The 14,579-nt window shown below is 42.4% G+C and overlaps 1 non-coding gene across 1 annotated transcript; it reads left to right on the top strand.

Moving 5' to 3' along the window:
• The first annotated feature begins 11,639 nt into the window (after window positions 1–11,639).
• Window positions 11,640–11,746, top strand: LOC133098478 (U6 spliceosomal RNA). Its single transcript, XR_009702178.1, has one exon. It is a non-coding gene; the product is annotated as a U6 spliceosomal RNA (small nuclear RNA).
• The last annotated feature ends 2,833 nt before the right edge of the window (window positions 11,747–14,579 follow it).

The following is a 14,579-nucleotide window of genomic DNA, read 5'->3' as shown; positions in this document are numbered from 1 at the left end:
TGTGTGTATATATATGTATATATAAGTGAATGTATGTATAACTGAATCACTTTGCTGTACAACTGACACTAACACAACACTGTAAATCAACTATACTTCAATTAAAAAAAAAAAAAAAAGTTTTAGGGAATTCCCTGGCTGTCCAGTAGTTAGGACTTCATGCTTCCACTGTATGGGGCGCCTGGGTTTGATCCCTGGTCGGGGAACTAGGATCCTGCAAGCTGTGTGGCACAGCCAAGAAATAAATAAGTAAATAATTTTTAAAAAACATTTTAGTATTATTTATGAACATATGAAATAAAATCTATCCCATATATACATAATAGAATCAATTAATTATTTCCTCAGTTAATGCAGAAATGAACTCAGACCAAGGCTTTAATTTAACATGGGGTAGAAACGTGCCTTCTTGAACTGTAAGCCTCACTCAAGGAAGATATATTAGGAGATGTCTTCCAAGAACTTGCAAGGCTGAAAACCAGAGACTGTCAAGATCTGTCCCCATAAAACTAACACCTCTCCCACCTCTACCATGCTCCTCAGCAAGTTCTTCCCCATTCCTGCTCCCCTCCACAGGCCCCAGGCTGACGACATGGAGACTGGCCCTTACTACAACCAAACCAAAAGAGCTCTGGGGTGAAGGAGATTCAACTCGTCTACAAGGCCCTTCCTGGTATGGATGCTGCCTTGGCCTGTTTCCTGCTGCACATGGACCTTTCAGCTCCTGGAAACTAACTCTCTAGGCTCTTGGTCACTCTTAGCCTTATCCCCAAAGGCTTCTGTATCCTCTGTGTGTTAACAAGTCCACTAGCACTCAAATCACCCGTCCCCATCACCAAGGCTTTCCCCCCATATCCCACAGTAACTCCAACAACTGAAACTCTGACAGGTCCCAGACCCAGCCCAATTCTTGAGCCCATCAGGTTGGAGACAAAGACATTCATACCCTTGTCTCCACTCCCACCTGATGGAACCAAGAACTAAATCAGTTGTATACAGCCAAGGTAACTAGTAAGCCCCTTTCTGAAAAACAACCTTCCCCATCTCTCATATTGAAGCTCTCCAGGGGGTAAGGTTCCTGCCTCAGTTTCCCTGTTTAGCACTCGTGTTGCCCAGCAGCACTAGAGCCGTGCCCATCATAGTGTGGGCCTGAGTTTGGAGTCACCTTCTCCCTGTGGGCTGGATCTGGCTGCCTGTGGCTAGGTCCAAACACAAATAGACAAGTTACCTGGCAATGAACAACTGCCATCTGGCTAGGTTTGCATATATGCTGGTCAGTCTCTGTTTTCTCCTCAACTCCAGCTATGCTCCACCCTTCAATGAATGCCTGGCTCTGTGCCCCAGGAGGCTGACCTCATGGATTCCCTCACTTCTATCTTCAGATTGGGTTTCACCAATGGGAAGCGCCAAGAAGAGATGGGAGAGAAGGACAAGAGGTCAGGGTATTTCTTCTACACTCCCTCTGCTACGGTCTGAATGTTTGTGTTCCTTGAAATTCACATTTGAAATCCTCATGTCCAATGTGACGGTACTAGGAGGTGGGGCCTCTGCTTATTAGGGTGGAACCCTCATGAATGGGATTACTGCTCTTTTAAAAGAGACCCCAGTGAGCTCCCTAGCCCTTCCACCACGTGAGGACACACAAAGGAAGAAGTCTGCAACCCAGAAGAAGGCCCTCGACTACCAAGCTGGCACTCTGATCTTAGACTTCCAAAACTGAAAAATATATTTCTGTTGTTTATAAGCCACTAAGCCTGTGGTATTTTGTTATAACAACTTGAACAGACTAAGACACCCTCCCCAATCTGTCTAGCAGTGGCTGTGGTCCTCTATGATCACAACACTGGCCCAGCTGCCCCTACAGCACAGCTTCCACTCTCACTGGGCTGCAGAAACTGCCCCCACCCTTGCTCCTTCAGGTATAGGATGGTAACAGCTCCCAGCTGTCGCTAGTCCCTGAATACTTCACCATGCTTTGTTGGCTCACTTATCCCTGTCCACACCTTCCTAAGTTGTCCCTTCATCATAGTGTCTTGAGCCATCTGAACTGGATTCTATTTCTTGCAAGCTCCCTAGCTTATATCTTCCATCATATCCTTCCCGCCACCCCATTCCATCTGCCATATTCTCCACCACCCCCTACCTAGGCCAACTCTGCCTGGTGCGCAGGGCATTCCTTGCCTCTGCATCCCACCAAGCGTCCCAACCACACTATAAAACATAGGCATTAGGCTCTGCACACTCCAACTATACAAGCAAGACACCCATGACTTCACTGTCTAGCTGGACCATTTCTGACCTGTGACTATCCCAATGCATACCATTCATGCACATCCTGATTCTGACCCACCTTGCACTCACCATCAGGATGGTGGATGTACCTCGCTCTGGGTTCTTCCCCCTGTATTGAAGCCCAGCTCCACCCTGACTACCAGCTTCCAAATGTTACTCAGGGTCTAGGCTGCCCTCATATCTGCCCTTCCATCCCATAACTCTGCTCCAGCTAGCACCTCCTCGTTGTAATCCATTGCTGTACCAGCTCTGTCAGCGGACATAAGGAGATGAAAGCCAGAAGACCTCCCATTGAATAATTAGCCTTCCGTTAAAAACACTCAAATTCTGGCAGATTCCTTATCCATAAAACTGAGCTATATTTGGCATCATATGTAGAAGCATCATGGTCTTGGGTGACTTTGAAATAGCCAATGATAATTATCCTTGGAATGCCATGTTCTTTGGAGTTAAAAACTTCCTCTTCTTGCTACAGAGTTCTTCATGACTAACTGCTAAATGCCTCCCTCATCCAGTGTCTGACCTCACTCTCTGCGAGACCCACTCCACTCTGGCAATATCTACCCCAGACTAGAAGCAAAACACCACATCTCCTGCTCCCTGAGAGTCTGCCTCTTTGCTCTCCAAAACACCACTCCCTTTCTTCCCAGCCTCCCAGCCCTCCCCCTCCAGAACATCAGCCCTCCTGCTTAATAAATAATTCTTACATCTTCCTCCACAACACTTCCTCTTTCTCTCTTGCCGCTTTCATTTACATACTGATGTCAAAAAGGAGGTGGGGGTGAGGAAGGGTTATAGCCAGGAGAGAAGATACATTATCTTCTTGGCATTTTACTAATAGGTCTTTTTTTCTCCTCCTTTCAAAATTTGAAGGGAGCTACACAAGCTGGAACAAATTTCTTTCAAGCTCGTTTAGCCTTTCTTGTGCTTTTTCCATTATCATTTTATAGCGGAGATTTCAGTGAGGATTCACAGTGAGTCATTTTATGAGGCAGCTCCATCTGTACCATCTGCAGGCATGACTTTCCCATCACTCTAGACATTACGTATCTCCTTATGGCAGCCCGGACAGGGGGTGGAGATTGCCAAGCCAGGTCACATGCCAGGAGTCCATCACTCATCTGAAGGGTGTGGGAAGGGTCTGCTTACAATTAGATTCATCTCCTGGTTCTGGATAATATGTCCCTCTGGCTTCAAATTCTTTCTTGCCAGCTCCCTGCTGGCTGGGCCCAGGAGGGGTTGAAGTCCTGCCTTCCTGCTTTCTTTCCTCCTCTCTCTCTCATTCCCATCTCTCTCTCCCCCTTTCTCATTCTCCATTGTCTGCATCTGTCTATTTCTCTTTCCACCATTCCATCTCTTTCCCCTTCTCCACCTTCCTCTCTTTCCATCTCTCCTCCACCTTTTCCCCACTTGGCCCCATTCTTCATCTTCCTGCTCTTGTCTTTCCCTCTTTTCTGTCCTTCTCACTGTTTCTGGTCCTTTGAAAAGAAAAATTTCAGGTCACCCTAACAGGGATTATTGCCGTTTCTCACAGGGTAACCAGAGTGCCAAAAATTTTTTTAAGTCCATCTCCAGAGGGAGATAATCTCACATTTAACATGTTTTTAAGACTCATCAGGGCTTGTATATAATGCTAATTGCTGGAGAAACTATACCTAAGCCTTTAGGGGTAGGGATAGGAAAGCCATCTGTAAAATGAAGATTAGTGGGGAGTAGTCACCACTGAATGAGGAAGTAGGACTCCTCAGAAGAGGCATTTCAAAGCTATTAGTCACTAATGCAGCCCAAAATTTAATTTACAATAAATTTAATTGTCAACCGTCTCTCCCACATTCTATTCCATCCATCGTAAAACATCATAACCAAAAATGAGAGGCTTAAGCAATTAATGTCCCTGTAATTTACATTCATTTGCATATAATTTACATCTTACTTGTGAAAGCTACCTAAATATATACACGAAGACTCCCAAATCTTTGACGCTGTCAATTCAATTTAAAGGGTGTCTAACACTGGCAAAAAGGTCTATCTTTTAATGACTAGTAGAACTATCACTCCATTAAACTGATAAATCTACTACTTCGTGATTTGGGGGCACCAAGGGGGATTACTGTGGCATGCATGCATGCATTCATTCATTTATAGCATTGCAGAGACACTCATGCAGGTTACATTAGAGATACTCAGTGAGTTATCAAATTCAAATCAGTGTGTTCAAATCCCAGTTTTTCTAGCTTACATATTACGTGGCAGTTACTTTACCTCTAAAAGTCTCAGTTTCCTCATCTCTAAAATGTGCACAATAACACCCGCCCTTAAAAAAATATCATGAAATACACTCTCTATTCTAGTAGAACTTATTGGATGATGCCTTATGCCTTTTCCTTGTCTTAATAAGCTACTCTATTCAGCATTTCTTCATCACAAGATCAACATCAACTCTGACATGGTAGGAAAACCATTTAAAATGGAATCCAAGTTCTGGGTTTGAGTCCCAATTCTAACTGCTAGTTGTATGCCCTTGGTAAAGTCCTATCACTTCTCCAGTCCTCAGTTTCCTCAGCTTCCAAGTTAAAATATGACTAGTATAAAAAGTTGATGACTGAGCTGAACAATAGCTGTAAAAGTACATTTTACATAAATGTGAAGTATTTTTCTTTTCCAACACAGCTTTTACAAACAATAGACAGTGTGAAAAAGGTGAGCTGCCCTGAGATAAGTATGGGGCTGAGAGATATTCGGTCTGTGAGCCACTTGGCCAAGGCAAGTGTACCATACCTGCCATCATCCACCATCTAAAGACTCTACCAAGGGGGTGGGGATGGTGGAAATTTTGACAACTCAACAGTAAAAAATAGAATGTATACATTAATTCACAACCGAAAAGGAAGTGTAAGTCATGGCAGAAAAAAGAAATCTACACTTTTTTCTATACATTAACATTTTTACACATTTTTATCTATACATTAATACCACGTTGTCATTTGTGAAGTGTAACTTGCAATTTACTCCAAGGCCTAGTAAAAGAATTGGAATATAAGACCCTTGTGGAGTGTCATTCTCTTTGCCCAAAGATGGTTCATGTCCATCAACAACTTCTGGTGTCACTGTCCGCAAGGGTTTGTTGATTCCTGTGTTAACTCTTCAGGGGGTAGATGAGTCACCTTTCTGTAGCCCCTGCCTCTTCTCTCTTGGGAACTTTCAAAGGACTTGGGGTGCAACAAATGCTTTCCTGGGCCCTATGTGGTGAGTTTCCATTTTATCATCACTTATTCAAGATTCAACATGGATATGAACTTAATATAGGAAACCAGAATATAGATTCATGGTTGTAGAGTTACCAGAAAACAGAAAGCACAGCTCTTCCTGTCCTTTCTTTTGTATCCAGGCGGGAAGATTTGCTCCCTACACCATTTCTCATCAGAAAGTACATAACCAACTAAATGGAAAACTGCTCCCAGATGGCATCATTCAGTAGTGGGAGATCAACATCCTGGAATTTCAGGATCTGCTCTATAACTCTCTGTGTGATCTTGACAAGTCCCTTAATCCTTCTGACCTCAGTGTTCTCATTTGTAAAAGTATAGGATTCAATTAAATGGTCTCCATCTAAGCCCACGACCCTATCCAGTAATTTTCAGGGTTAACTGAACTGAGCAAAGCTAAAATATTGATTTCTGATCAGACTCATTATATTATTTACTCCAAGAGAAAGATTCCTCCTTTTTAAAAAATAGATTAAGAAAAATAAACTGTTAGCTCTGGAGATGTAACGTCACTTTGGTTTTCGTATGTAGTCCATGGTGGACTTTAGGATCAGAATGATGAGTGTAATTTTAACCCTGCAATCAAACATGGATTTAAAGCACCTAGCACATGGGCAGATCCAAGCAAATGTTATTCCCCCTTATACAACCTTTCCCAAGGTCTTCAGTGTACTCCTGAAACTGAAAAAGTGAAAGTTGCTCAAATATCTGCTTCCAGAAACACATCTCATCCATGCAATGCCAACAATAGCAAAAGAAATCCCAGTTTTAATGCAGATGTTGCACACACTCATTGCTTCCTTGCCTTCTGGCACAGGAACTGAGATCCGATACTTGGGGTTTCATTTTTCCTTTGTGCAAGATGAGCATTAGGTCCTTTGCTTAGAAAGAGCTCAATTGATCTGTCTCCAGGATGACGTGCATGATAAAAAGAAAAACAAGGTAAGTGAGGGGAGTTTCTTTTTGTCTTGCAGGTAGTCTTAGAACACTTCTTTCTGCTCAAACATCGTTTCCCTAATAGTGGTGTAGTAGTGTGGAATGTGAAAAGATTACTCAAAATTAGGGCCATTTTGGAGGCCAGGTATATTAAAAACTATGCCCTTCCTGCCCCACCTTGACAGAGAAGAACACAGAGGGAAGAAATCAGGACAGGGTTTTCTGTCAGCTCCTGCAATAATAAGATAGTTCAATATCTGAAACCTTATTTTTTTTAATAAATTAAAAAAATTTTTTTTTATTTTTTATTTTTGGCTGCGTTGGGTCTTCGTTGTTGAGCGTGGGCTTTCTCTAGTTGCGGCGAGCGGGGACTACTCTTTGTTGCGGCGCCAGGGCTTCTCATTGCAGTGGCTTCTCGTGTTGCAGTGCACGGGCTCTAGGCACGCGGGCTTCAGTAGTTTTGGCACATGGGCTCAGTAGTTGTGGTTCGCGGGCTCTAGAGCGCAGGCTCAGTAGTGGTGGCGTACGGGCTTCGTTGCTCCGCGGCATGTGGGATCTTCCTGGACCAGGGCTGAAACCTGTGTCCCCTGCATCAGCAGGTGGATTCGTAACCACCACGCCACCAGGGAAGCCCAATATCTGAATCTTTACACCAAAAATTTCAGGGCAAAAATTTCAGTTGATTGGGATAACAAATCACAAAGCACAAACACCAGATTCCAAAAAGCTTCTCATTCCCTGACTCAGATTCGGAAGCAAAGACGCACGATGCTGATGAAACAAGTATCTAAATAAATAATACAATTTTAATGAAAAACACAAGAGACCGATAGAAAAGAATGCAGCCTCCTGCTGCACCAACACATAGCCCCAAATACAGACACAATCATTTACAACAGGGGTAAAGAGGTCCTGTTCTCCCCACAAGTCCGATATGGTAGCCCGAGCTCAACTGATGAAAGATGCCAATTTTTCAATGAACATCCTTTTTCTGATTTTTTTTTCTTTAAAATATTCCAAGAGGTAGAATTACGGATGCCAAGTCTATGCACGTTTGTAAAGCTACTGAGACTTATCCCCAAACTAGTGCATTTTTCTTCAAGGGGAGCCCCTCTGCTTAGCGTGGTGGCATGTGGGATACCCAGGATTGGACGTTAAGTGGCATACAAATCCCAACCTCCTTTCCTTGGCATTGAACAGAATTTGAGGTGTTGCCTGTCATCTTTGCAGCCTAGGCCTACTTTCAGCAGCTCCATTCAGCTGCAAGAGGCTGCGCGCTGGACACCAGAGGACGACCACAGAACTGGCTCTGCTCGACACCCTGTGAAGGTCACATGAGCACAAACCTTTAAGGGGAAGCCCAGATGTCAACAGCCAAAGTAAACAAGGGAGTCGCTCACTAAGGCAGCACTCCCTGCTTTTTTCAACATAAATAATCTATGTTTATTACAGAAAATAGACAGGATAATATTTTAAAAAGCAAAGTCACCCATATCCTCACCACCCAGAGACAACCATCTTTACATGTTTATATATGTCCTTGTATTGACAGAATTCATTCCCATACAAATATATAAGTAAACTTGCATTTTATAAAAACAGAATTATAGCATATATATACTATGCTACACTTATTTTTTCAGACTTAGTAATACACAACATTCTATACTTTTTAAAACATCAAATCCTGTACTTTGGCATATTTAGGGTGTTTCCAACTTTTCTCTGTTAAAACATCTAGACACACACACTTGCATGGCATTTAATTCTGGAAGGATATCTATTTTTTTTAAATCACACTACAATAAACATCTTTGAACATGTATGTTTTCAACGGACATCCTTTTTCTGATTTTTTTTTTCTTTAAAATATTCCAAGAGGTAGAATTACGGATGCCAAGTCTATGCACGTTTTTAAAGCTACTGTAGTGCATTTTTCTTCAAGGGGAACCCCTCTGCTTAGCGTGGTGGCATGTGGGATGCCCAGGACTGGATGTTAAGTGGCATACAAATCCCAACTGCCAAGAAGCCGATGGGAAAACAAATTGGAACCCTTTCTAAAGCGTTAAGGTGATTACTGCTTAGTACCCAGATATCTTTCAGCAATTTCATATAAAATATTCCTTCATGTCAGACCCATAATCACCTTTTCAAACTTGTGCCATGGAGAGTCATCGATATGTGTTCAGCACGCAGGGCATAAATCTCTCAGAGCGCACTGCAACCTGCAGAGCCTCCCTCCCACAGGCGTGGGGCTGCTCCACGGCAGCTGAAAAGCACATGTTCTGGTCCTCCCCCCTCGCCTCTTCTCCCACACCCTTCTCCAGCTTCCTTCTGCCTTCGGGCTTGCACATTTCTCCTTGACAGCTGCTTTCAGAAAAATATTTCTAAGATGCTTACCTATGCAAATCTGTCTTTCAAAACAGTACCCACAATCAAACCTAAGCGCACAAAAGGCTACACTCATTGGTGGCCAAACGAGCATGTCAGGATGACCAAAGAGGTAGGGATTTGGTGTGTGCCGATATAGAGCCCGGAGCCTTTCTGGCCTGAGTTATTTGTCCAGAGGAAGGGAATTTAGATGCTCTGCCCTTCCGCTGAAGAGCCGCACACACAAACGCAGACCAGGTAGCAGATGGATCAGGCAGGTGTCGTTCCCCAAGAAGTTGGCATGAAAGTTAACATAAGAGAGGAATCTTTCTCACAGTTCTAGGGTGTTCGCCATCAGACTTGTCATGTCTTACTTCACTAGGAAAAAAATAATCCATCTAAGTACAAACAGCTTCCCAAGCCCTGTGCTAAGGAGTCCAGCTCGTCCCAAAGCTGCCAAGAGTCCCCATTCATGTTTCCCAGCATTCTCTGAGTGCAGGTAGGCTTGGCTGCCTTCGCTTATGTCACCACACACAGGCTTACCCAACCCTGGCTTATGTGTATGCAGCATTTTCTGACACTGCAGCACATGAAATAGCTCTGCTGACCAGAGGGGAAGAGGGGGAGGGATAAACTGGGAGACGGGGATTGACATATACACACTACTATATACAAAACATATAACTAATAAGAACCTACTATATAGCACAGGGTACTCTACCCAATACTCTGTAATGACCTATATGGGAAAAGAAACTTAAAAAGAGTGGATATATGTATGTGTATAACTGACTCACTTTGCTGTACACCTGAAACTAACACAACATTGTAAATCAACCGTACTCCAATAAATTTTTTTTTAAAAAAGGACTTAAAAAAAAACGAAATAGCTGTGCTGTTATTTCCATTGTGGTCTTGCAGCCAATGCCAAGTGACCTACAAGCACCTGAAATGCACCTGAGACCGGTCACGGGAGAGCTATTTCAAGTCCACGTCTGTGCGGGACCTGGAGTATCAGGAGAAGATCCTAGCGCTGTGTGCTTCGGCCGCTGCTGCTTATGGTCATTGCCATCTGAGTTCATTGCCATCCTTGGGTGTTAGGGCTCAGGGGTAGTTGCTGGAGGAGGGGAAAGCTGGTAAGGACTTGGACAGGACTGTAGGTGTGTAAGACAGCTGTATAAAGCTAGCCTGTTAGTGGGAGATGGGGAGGTAGGCGGCGCTGGGGGCTCCGGAGGCTGAAAAAATACACCCCTGGTGAGTGGGTATTTTTCTCCAACCAGGCTTTCAGGAAGGGGTGAATGCTTTTATCTCTGCTCAGCAGCTCCAGAGTGATGACAAGTTTATCAGCCAGATCCCCACACTCAGAACAGTCTCAGTACCTAAACACCATCTCCTGAGAGTCTCCACCCCACTGATGGGTCGACAGTAGTGATAACAACATCAACAATAACAGCATCTGTGATGTGTGGAGTACTACAGGCCACTGTACACTTCTTTGTAAATAAAACTGTACCCAGTTTTATTTAATCCTCCTAACATCTTTGTGAAGTTGGTATTATTATTCCTCCTTTTATAGATAACTATCCTGAGGCTCAGAGAGGTTACATTGACTGCCCAAGTCAAACAGCTAGTAAATGGCAGAGCGGGGTTTGACTGCTCTTAACCTCTGCACCAGGTACACACCTATCTGTTCACTCAGAACGGGGCATGTACCAAGGGCACGTACTAAGAAGACAAACACATTCACAAGTTTTTCCCATTGGCTGTCTACCCAGTTTGTATCTCCAGAAGGTTTACTGGGCCACATCATGCTGCCCCCAAACCCAAACAACCACCCAAAAATGGCCCCAGACAAAACCATCCTCTTTCATCCAAACATTTCTTCAGTTCTGACCATGGAACCACCATATCTACATCAACCCTGTGTGAAACTACAGTCATTTATCTAACCCTTCTTCCTTACCTCCATGCAGTCAGTAAGTCTTGTCTTTTCTCCTCCAAAATGGTTCTTCAAGGCAGCTGATCATCACTTTCTTATTCCAACTGCCTTGGAGCTGTGCTCACTGCCTCAAGCATCTAGACCCTCTTACACCAGTTTCAGACTAGACTTCCTTCAGCAGCGCTTCTGCCATTTCCTACCTCCCTCTACACCTACAATCTCGAGGTGAGATTCCTCTGTCTGGATATCAAGGCCCCCTATAGCTGGCCCCATCCTACCTTTTGATACTCCCACCTTTGTTCTACACAATGGGATCACCTCCACCAATCCCCTCGCCAACAAGACCCACCTGTCAATCTGTACCACTCCAACCCAAATCACTGTTCAAGCACCATTCTCATGATTACACAAGTTTAATATTATTGCATTTCACAGAGAACCCAGTGTATAGGACTCAGTCAACATATCCATTTCTAAATTAACTATGATACAGTCTGGACAATTTTCCTGAATCAAAACACATAGCTTGGCTTTGTATGAAACAGATCTTGGCCTTTGATTGACCATAAATTTAAGTGAACCAGTTGAGGAACACAGCCACTTGAAAAAGCCAAGACAAGGCACACCGGGCCTGTGTCATGAGAAGCATGGTGCCCAGATCATGAATATAGGTCCCAAGACAGCCTCCACTGACCAGGGCACATCCTGAGTGATGCATGCAACTCTGGATGTCCTGCTCAAATTCTGTGTATCATCTGGTCAAGCTATTGATCATCCCCAGAAGTGGGATGAAGCTAAGGAAGGGATATAGAATTGATTACAAAGGAAAAACTGTGGTGCTCGCTTCAGCAGCACATATACTAAAATTGGAACGATACAGAGAAGATTAGCATGGCCCCTGCACAAGGATGACATGCAAATTCGTAAAGCATTCCATACTTTTAGCTACCTGTAAAAGAATGAAATTAGAACACTCCCTAACACCATACACAAAAATCAACTCCAAACGGATTAAAGACCTAAATGTAAGGCCAGACACTATCAAACTCTTAGAGGAAAACATAGGCAGAACACTCTATGACATAAATCACAGCAAGATCCTTTTTGACCCACCTCCTAGAAAAATGGAAATAAAAACAAAAATAAACAAATGGGACCTAATGAAACTTAAAAGCTTTTGCACAGCAAAGGAAACCATAAACAAGACGAAAAGACAACCCTCAGAATGGGACAAAATATTGGCAAAGGAAGCAACTGACAAAGGATTAATCTCCAAAATTTACAAGCAGCTGATGCAGTTCAATATCAAAAAAACAAACAACCCAATCCAAAAATGGGCAGAAGACCTAAACAGACATTTCTCCAAAGACGATATACAGATTGCCAACAAACATATGAAAGAATGCTCAACATCATTAATCATTAGAGAAATGCAAATCAAAACTACAATGAGATATCATCTCCCACCGGTCAGAATGGCCATCATCAAAAAATCTACAAACAATAAGTGCTGGAGAGGGTGTGGAGAAAAGGGAACCCTCTTGCACTGTTGGTGGGAATGTAAATTGATACAGCCACTATGGAGAACAGTATGGAGGTGCCTAAAAAACTAAAAATAGAACTACCATACGACCCAGCAATCCCACTACTGGGCATATACCCTGAGAAAACCATAATTCAAAAAGAGTCATGTACCACAATGTTCATTGCAGCTCTATTTATAATACCCAGGACATGGAAGCTACCTAAGTGTCCATCAAAAGATGAATGGATAAAGAAGATGTGGCACATATATACAATGGAACATTACCCAGCCAAAAAAAGAAACGAAATTGAGTTATTTGTAGTGAGGTGGATGGACCTAGAGTCTGTCATACAGAGTGAAGTAAGTCAGAAAGAGAAAAACAAATACCGTATGCTAACACATATATATGGAATCTAAAAAAACAAACAAAAAAGTCATGAAGAAGCTAGGGGCAAGACGGGAATAAAGACACAAACCTACTAGAGAATGGACTTGAGGACACAGGGAGGGGGAAGGGTAAGCTGGGACAAAGTGCAAGAGTGGCATGGACATATATACACTACCAAACGTAAAACAGATACCTAGTGGGAAGCAGCCGCATAGCACAGGGAGATCAGCTCGGTGCTTTGTGACCACCTAGAGGGGTGGGATACGAAGGGTGGGAGGAAGACGCAAGAGGGAGGAGATATGGGGATATATGTATATGTATAGCTGATTCACTTTGTTGTAAAGCACGAAGTAACACACCACTGTACAGCAATTATACTCCAATAAAGATGTTAAAAAAAAAAAAAAAAGGAAAGAAAAACCATGGAAGGAATCAGTACGTTCAGAGGACCATCCAATAGAATGGACATTCTAGCAAAGACACAGATTTTTTTCTATGTTCCTCCATTGGGCAGAAGCATTAAGGTGCAAGTTTTAGGCAAGGGACGCAAAAGATCCCAATTTAATATGTGTATTAAGTCAGTATTATAAGTAGTAATTCCCCTGTCATTAAAAGTGTTGGAGCAGACATGAAATGTCTACCTCCAGAATGTTTTAGAAAGAATTCCTATACAACATGGTAAATCAACTATACCCCAATAAAATTTTTAATTAAATAATTTTTTAAAAAATGTTTTAAAGAAGAATTCCTACATTGAGTGGAAGCTACAATGAGACGGTCCACTAAAGAGGCTCTACCACTTTCTTTGCTGCTGCTTTTGCTGACATTGAGGAGGTCCCAGATTTCTCTTGCCTCCTAAAAACATGAAAGTAATTTAGCTCCAATATTCCCAGGCTACACTCTTTTCCTTTCTGAACCTGCCACAGTGACCTGTGACAACAAGTGAAAACCCGAATGCCTATAGGCAGGTGATTAATTTTCTGCATCAGATTGAGATCAAACAATAGAGGGTAGAGAGTCCAGTGTAGAACAAATAAGTTCATGCACTGCTCAAAGGTATTCAAATTCCAGTTATTTTTAAATATCGTGCCAAGAAAAATGGAATAACCAGTTTACAACCCCTGAAACCATCACAGTACAGAATAAAGTATTGAAGAATTTTGCTTTGTTTTGTTCTATTTTGTTTTTGCTATGGTCATAGATCATAGTGATTAATAGCATGGGTTCTGAAACAGAACAACTGGGTTCAGGTACAAGCTCAGTAATTTCCAGTTATTTTGCTTCTCTGAACCTTAGTTTTCTCAACTTTAAAACATATTAAAAAGTATACTCACCTAATTGGTTTGTTTTGAGGAAAAAATGGAATAATATATACCACATGCTCAGAGCAGTGCCTAACATTTAATAAGCACTCAAAAACGAAGGTGAAATTGGAAAGATATTCTAAAATGCATTCTTTTTAGGAATCCCCAAGTGGCCCAGCTTACCTTAGAGCAGCATTTCCTGATCCATAGTCTTTGAAAGACTTGATAGTACGTGTTCTGCACTAAGAGGGTTCCATGATTAAACAATTTTGAGAAATGATACACACTATAGAAATCCCTTTGGAGATGGACACTAGCATACATTAACTTGATTTACTCTGGTAGATTTAATCACAAAACCTCTATCCTTTGAAATATCCATCTAAAACCCAAAGATCCAGTATTTTTATGAATATATTTTAGAAATGCCTCCTTCTGGGAGCTTCCAATTTTTTCTTAAAATATTTACTCTTTCACCGTTTATATCCACTTCTGCTTCCAAGAAAGGATTTGAAGCACGTGCTAAGGGGTCAAAGAAATTTATTTCTCTAGAGATTGT

Source organism: Eubalaena glacialis, chromosome 9 (assembly GCF_028564815.1).
Source record: "Eubalaena glacialis isolate mEubGla1 chromosome 9, mEubGla1.1.hap2.+ XY, whole genome shotgun sequence".
Lineage (NCBI taxonomy): Eukaryota > Metazoa > Chordata > Mammalia > Artiodactyla > Balaenidae > Eubalaena > Eubalaena glacialis.
This window is presented reverse-complemented; position numbering and strand designations above follow the sequence as displayed.